This window comes from Mercenaria mercenaria, chromosome 9 (genome assembly GCF_021730395.1).
Source record: "Mercenaria mercenaria strain notata chromosome 9, MADL_Memer_1, whole genome shotgun sequence".
In the NCBI taxonomy this organism is placed as follows: domain Eukaryota; kingdom Metazoa; phylum Mollusca; class Bivalvia; order Venerida; family Veneridae; genus Mercenaria; species Mercenaria mercenaria.
Genome location: NC_069369.1, coordinates 39,094,856 through 39,103,042, shown reverse-complemented (window position 1 = coordinate 39,103,042; position 8,187 = coordinate 39,094,856).

Genomic DNA, 8,187 nt, shown 5'->3' with positions numbered 1-8,187 from the left:
TTGTAAAATGTTTGACATATGGCTTTGAAACTTTTATCACTTGTTTAGTATAATAGTCTCTATCTGTAGGAAAGAGAACATAACTCTGTCATCTATTTTGGCTGAATTATGGTCCTTTTTGGATTTTGAAATTGGTTCTGTTTTCATACATGTCCATGTTTTGTCAAAACTATTTGACATATGGCTTTTAAACTTTGAACACTTGAATATCATTATGATTTCCATCTGTAGGCAAGAGTACATAACTATTTTGACTAAATTATGGCCCTTTTTGGACTTTGAAATTGGCTCATATATTGCCATTTAGTGCAAGACTTATCGAAATCAAAGTAATACAGGAACATTGTTTGTCTAATCTATTTATTCCTCTTGTCTGAATATCCGTGTAAATATTTTGACCCCATTCTTCAATCAATTCTTCGAATAGTCGAGCGCGCTGTCATCAGACAGCTCTTGTTGTAATACAGAACACCTGGTAGGATTAGTAAAGGTGCAGTTATATTGACCTCTATTTCCTATGCCTACGATATATGAAACCAGTGTCAGCCGGTTGAGTGAGACTGTTTTAAGAGACTCCCTGTCACATGTGACCTTTTTTGTTGCTTCCCAAAGTTGATCTCTTAAAACAGCCTTGACTGTATTTACTTATCGTGTTACTGAATCTTGAATCTTAAGACCTGTACTGACCTTGAATCTTGATAGTTAATACCATAGAAATGAGCGAATTTGTGACCTATTGGGTCAAAGGTCATGTCAGAGCTTGCTTCTGACCTTTTAACTGGCAGAAATGATTCCTCCGTGTGACTGCTTGCATAAGCAAGGCCCGGTGTGGGGAAGCCTATTTCAAAGGTCACACGAGTTCAAAGCTTCAAAGCTCATGTCTGATAATTGCAGGATCTGTACTGGTTTTTAAATGTGACCATAACCTTGTACCAAAATATATGTCTGAATTATTATCTTTTGCTCATAACGATAGATATAATCTTCGTTCCTCGACTCGTAAAGATCTTTCTTTGTTAAAGCCCCGAACAAACTACTTGAAACAAACATTCTCATACAAAGCCACACATTTATGGAATTCCATTCCACCAAACATCAAACTTCAAGATAATCTGTTAACGTTTAAACGAAAAATTAAGGATTATTTATTACAAGAACAACGTTACTAATACTGAGATTTTTTTTATATCTTTTTTTTATTTATTTATTCTTTTTTTTCCCCTCAAATCTTCATCAATTATCATGCATTTTATGTCGTATAGGGTAGCTTTTAAACTTTATGATATTGATGGATGAATGTACATTGTATGCAAAATGAATTACACTGATTTATTCTCCTGGTAAAATCATTTCAAATCGAGTTTGTTTTTAAAGTGTGTTTGTCGTTAAAATTGTGCTAGTGATACTCTTATTGTTGTAGATACTGTGTTTTAACATTTATGTAGAAGGCCATATTGGAAATAAGTTGTATGTATACTATGTACTCTTAATATGGCACCTTCTTAAAATAAAGTTATTATTATTATTATTATTATTTATTATAGGATTATAACTTAAGACATACAGGAAGTAATTTGAGCCGCACCATGAGAAAACCAACATAGTGCATTTGCGACCAGTGAGATCCAGACCAGCCTCCGCGGATGTCAGGATCCATGCTGTTCACTTTCAAAGCCTATTGCAATTAGAGAAACTGTTAATGATGTGCAGGCTGGTCTGGATCCATGCTGGTCCCAAATGCACTATGTTGGTTGTCTTATGGTGAGGCTCATTTCTTTTAAATTTGCAAAAATGTTTTAGTCAGTGAAGGACAGGGGTTTCAGCTTAGAACAGCTGTTTGTGTTCCCCTTCAGGCATCAAAATTTTTAGTTATGTGTATGTTCACAGACAAATTTTTTTCAATCTTTGAAAAATAAACAAAACAGAACAATTTATGCTGCAATATCCTTTCCTTTATTATTGAAGAGTTATTCGTACATAGTGCAAATATTCATTTCATTGATGTGAAATATCTGTATTTTCATGGAAAATATCAACTGTATCCTCTTAAATCTGTAAACAGATGTACAAGGATACCATGTAAACAACACTTGTAAAATCTGTTCAAACCTATAAGATATTTTGGAAGCATAGAATGCAACCAAGCAAAATAAAAGCAGGCACAGTTTGAAGGAGTCTGTTTTCTGAGAGGTAATAAAATGTGTATCACCTCTCAAGCCCCTTAGCACTGGAATGTAAGGCAGTGGAAGTTTAATGACTGTCAGAAAATTTTGTTGACTTACAAATTCTCTGTACCAGTATATGATTTTTGCATTCCTTGGCTAGAATGGAAAATCGTGTGCTCTTGCAATCCACATAAATGTACAAAGAATACAAAAAGCCGCATGAGAATTTATAATTACACAGAAATTAAAGATTGTCATTAGTACTCCACTATCTTAAAAGGAACTCTGATATAAACGACTCCATGGTCCCAAACCACCTTATTTGCAAAATTGTCCAAAGATTAAAAAATACAAGGATTATAAGACAAAGTAAATGTATAAGGTCTTACATAAAGCTTAACCACAAATCAAAAATTCTGCACATTTTGAAATGTAATGATAACAATTCAGTCATAAAGTACTTGAAAAATAAACATGTATTTTAAGCACTTAATTAATTAAGACAGCTTAACAAATAAAGGAAGTACTGTATTACAGCCGGATATTAAAATGATTTGTTTCCAGTGGGTCTTGAAAGAGATGAGTGGATCCCATCTTCTATGCTATTTGCCTTATTGTTGAGGACATACAGTATGTTAAGTAAACTTACTGTTATAAAAACGGTCTAAAAGTTTGAAGATCAATTTCCAAAAGAGATTCTGCCTTTGCGACCAGTGCATACCATGCAGTCTGATCATAGTCTGCACTGTTTGCCATTCAGTCAGTATCTTTTTGGTAAGCACCCCTTTTACAGTTACTGGTACTGTCCAAATTCAGAGATGGACAAGTTCATAATAGAAATTTAGCAGGTTAAGGGTTAATACAACGTTGCAATTGGTCAATTTAAAGACAGAGCTCAGTAACAACCAATCAAATACTGCTGTTCTGAGATTGGTCTCTGATCTCATTTTCATAACTGCTGACTCAAGTTAAACTGGAAAATAGAGTGGACACAGCAGTCCAGTTACAACACTAAGAAAAAACCAAGGGTTGTGAGTTTATGATCCCGCTCCTCCAACTAAAAGTTACTAACATTGGGATAAGAGTCCTGTGTACGGGTGGTTTACATGAAGACTGGCATGTTAACCCTTGCAGTGCTAAATTTCTATAATGAACTTGTCTACCCTTCAATTTGGACAGCACCATTAACTGTTAAAAGGGGTGCTGACCAAAAAGATACCCACTGAATGGCGAACAGTGCAGATCATGGTCAGACTGCATGGATGTGCCGGCTGATCATGATCTGCACTGGTCTCAAAGGCAGAATCATTCGTGTCCAGCATGATGAGGGTTAAAGAACCAGGAAAGCTTCTGGAATTGGAACATCTGCTGTATCCTGCACTATCCTCCCACTAACAGTCTCCCAGAAAAGTCGCTCATATGGGTTACCATGGGCAACTATAAATAGGCTTACAAACTTACTGGAAAATCTGGTGAAAAGTGCTTATAAAAGTTGTCTTGTTATTTGAACATCTTCTAATTTTACACATAAAAACTGAGCCGTGCCACGAGAAAACCAACATAGTGGGTTTGCGACCAGCATGGATCCAGACCAGCCTGCGCATCCGCATATGTACACTATTAGCCATTCAGGAACCTTCAAGTTGGCTTTTTAATGCTAGCCAGACAGACTGCATTACAGAGACAGCATAAAAGTAATATTTCCCAAAATTTTAATACGTGAACTTAGGATTAAATAAAAATATTTAAACAAGAGGGCCATGAAGGCCCTGTATCGCTCACCTGACCTATTGACCTAAAGATCATCAAGATTAACATTCTGACCAAGTTTCATTAAGATATGGTCATAAATGTGGCCTCTAATGTGTTAACTAGCTTTTCCTTTGATTTGACCCGGTGACCTAGTTTTTTACCCCACATGACCCAGATTTGAACTTGACCTAAAGATCATCAAGATTAACATTCTCACTAAGTTTCATGAAGATACAGTCATAAATGTGGCCTCTAGACTGTTAACAAGTTTTTCCTTTGATTTGACCTGGTGACCTAGATTTTGACCACACATGACCCAGATTCGAACTTGACCTAAAGATCATCAAGGTTAACATTCTGACCAAGTTTCATGAAGATACAGTCATAAATGTGGCCTCTAGAGTGTTAACTAGCTTTTCCTTTGATTTGACTTAGTTACCTGGTTTTTTACCCCACCTGACCTCGATTTGAACATGAACTATAGATCATCAAGGTTAACATTCTGACTAAGTTTCATTAAGATAAGGTCACACATGTGGCCTCTACTGTGTTAACTAGCTTTTCCTTTGATTTGACCTGGTGACCTAGTTTTTGACCCTACATGACCCAGATTCAAAATAGACCTTGAGATCATCAAGATTAACATTCTGACCAAGTTTCATTAAAATACGGTCATAAATGTGGCCTCTTAAGTGTTAACTAGCTTTTTCTTTGATTTGACCTGGTGACCTAGTTTTTTATCCCACATGACCCAGATTCAAAACTGACCTTGAGATCATCAAGATTAACATTCTGACCAAGTTTCATTAAAATACGGTCATAAATGTGGCCTCTTAAGTGTTAACTAGCTTTTTCTTTGATTTGACCTGGTGACCTAGTTTTTTATCCCACATGACCCAGATTCAAAACTGACCTTGAGATCATCAAGATTAACATTCTGACTAAGTTTCATGAAGATACAGTCATAAATGTGGCCTCTAGACTGTAAACAAGCTTTTCCCATGATTTGACCCAGTGACCTAGATTTATAAATCCTGCATGACCCAGATTCACACTTGCCCCAAAGATCATCAAGATTAACATTCTGACCAAGTTTCATTAAGATTGGGCCAAAATTGTGGCCTCTAGAGTGTTAACAAGCTTTTCCTTTGATTTGACCTAGTGACCTAGTTTTTTTCCCCACCTAACCTAGATTTGAACATGAACTATAGATCATCAAGATTAACATTCTGACTTAGTTTCATTAAGATAAGGTCATACATGCGGCCTCTACAGTGTTAACTAGCTTTTCCTTTGATTTGACCTGGTGACCTAGTTTTTGACCCTACATGACCCAGATTCAAACTGGACCTTGAGATCATCAAGATTAACATTCTGACCAAGTTTCATTAAGATACAGTCATAAATATGGCCTCTAAAGTGTTAACTAGCTTTTTCTTTAATTTGACCTGGTGACCTAGTTTTTTTACCCCACATGACCCAGATTCAAACTTGACATTGAGATCATCAAGATTAACATTCTGACTAAGTTTCATGAAGATACAGTCATAAATGTGGCCTCTAGACTGTAAACAAGCTTTTCCCATGATTTGACCCGGTGACCTAGATTTTTAACCCCGCATGACCCAGGTTCGCACTTGCCCCAAAGATTATCAAGATTAACATTCTGACCAGGTTTCATGAAGATACAGTCATAAATGTGGCCTCTAGAGTGTTAACAAGCTTTTCCTTTGATTTGACCTAGTGACCTAGTTTTTTTATCCCACCTGACCTAGATTTGAACATGAACTATAGATCATCAAGATTAACATTTTGACTTAGTTTCTTTAAGATAAGGTCATACATGCGGCCTCTACAGTGTTAACTAGCTTTTCCTTTGATTTGACCTGGTGACCTAGTTTTTGATCCTACATGACCCAGATTCAAACTGGATCTTGAAATCATCAAGATTAACATTCTGACCAGGTTTCATGAAGATACAGTCATAAATGTGGCCTCTACAGTGTTAACAAGCTTTTCCTTTGATCTGACCTGGTGACCTAGTTTTTGACCCAATATCGAACTCGTTCAAGATGTTATTGAGGGTAACATTCTGACCAAGTTTCATTAAAACTGGGCCAAAATTGTGACCTCTAGAGTGTTAACAAGCTTTTCCTTTGATTTGACTTGGTGACCTAGTTTTTGACCTCAGATGACCCAATATCGAACCTGTCCAAGATTTTATTAAGGGTAACATTCTGACCAAGTTTCTTTAAGATTGGGCCAAAAATGTGACCTCTAGAGTGTTAACAAGCTTTTCCTTTGATTTAATCTGGTGACCTAGTTTTTGACCCCAGATGACCCAATATCGAACTCATCCAAGATTTAATTGAGAGTAACATTCTGATCAAGTTTCATTAAGATTGGGCCAAAATTGTGACCTCTAGAGTGTTAACAGTCAAATTGTTGACGACGACGGACGGACGACGAACACAGGGCGATCACAAAAGCTCACCTTTGAGCACTTTGTGCTCAGGTGAGCTAAAAAATGATACCCAAAGCAGACATGCTTTAATCTGAATCATCTGTGCTACAGATTATCACATCTTTCTTTTTATGATACATAAAATTTCAAAACACTGCATTACTCAGTACAGGGTATAAATAATCTATATCAAATACTGAAAATACCTCTTTTTACCCTAATACTGCTTGTTTTAAATAAAAAAGTAACCTAAAGTTTCTATATGCCTTACAAAAACATTGAATCTGTTATTTCTACTTTTGATAAAAGTAAAAATGTTTATCCTCTTTTCTTCAGAAAAAAACCCAACAAATTCACTTAGAAGACAAAAACAAAATTTATACAGAGCATGATACAAAGTGAGAGTACCTTTAAGTTGCATGTATAATACAAAATGAAAACAAACATAAACTATTTTTTGTGTTTACCCAAAGTGAACAAAAAAGTAGATGTGTCCATAGGACCCACCCCCACTCCTGTCACTGTACATGGTTTCATGACTCTAGGTGAAATATTTTTTTAAGACATGCAACACAAACTTTTTAAAATGTGTTCTTTCCACATTTTAGAGATTCCTCCCGATTGTATTGAGCTTCAAAAAAATAATACTTTCCACCGTTTAGAGATTCCCCTTTAATAGTACTGAGCTAATAAGTTAATACATTCGTCATCTGAGAGAAATTCCCCTTTATCGTTTTGTGAAAAAATTTATACATTCCACATTTTACAGATGCCCATTTCATTGTATGGAACTTAAAAATATGTTCATTCTGAATTTTATAGATTTCCCTTTTATCTTGTGTGTCCTTTAATTGTACTGAGCTTAAAAATTTATACATTCCACATTTAACAGACCCCACTTTTTAATTATATTGAAAAGAAATTTGTACATTCCCCTTTAATTGTATTGAACTTAAAACACATATTAACTCCCTGAGGCCGAAATGCGACTATAGGCGCTATATTTTCTACCCCTTTAGCGTCGATATGCGACTATAAGCGCGTTATCAGGACTCCCTAGGTAGACGATTGACGATTATAGTTGCGGTACCGACATCATGCTAACTGCGTCACATACTTGTTAATTTTTGATAAATCTGATAAAAGCTAAATATTATTGCATTCTGGTTATCATTTCTCAGATGTTGTAATTACTAAGTGTGCTACTAATCAGTTCCCTTGTTAAAATAAATGTTTATAATCATGCGGTCATGTAAAGGAAATAAAAAGACGAACTCCGCTGTTTTTTTTTCTTTCATACTGTTCATACATTTTTTCAAAAGAGTAAAATAATGTCGTTGGCCAGAGATTTTTCTTAAAATGAAGAAAATATTCATTATCATGCTGATTCTGACATATCAGCTCCGTCAGGTGATGAGACCGATGATGAAATTCCAGTATCAGATAAATTAATGGTCGGGAAATATTAAGATTTAGAAGGCTGAAATATTCGTACATTTATATCGCATACGATACAAATGGATAAAAATAACACACCAAAACAGGTTTCATAAAACACCACAAAAATGTATGTAAATAAATGCATGTTTCTAAATTATTCAACCATGGATGTAAATGTTGCAACTTAACTGTCTAAGCGCGTTTCACACAACATTTGTGTACATATTTAGAAATAGATTATACATCAAAATAAATCATCGATATTCACACAAAAACAGGTGTAAATTTCAAGTAATACTGATTTAAATATTCTGTGTAAATAACGTATCTATCAATTGGAATATAATCTGTTTACGTGTGAAAAAG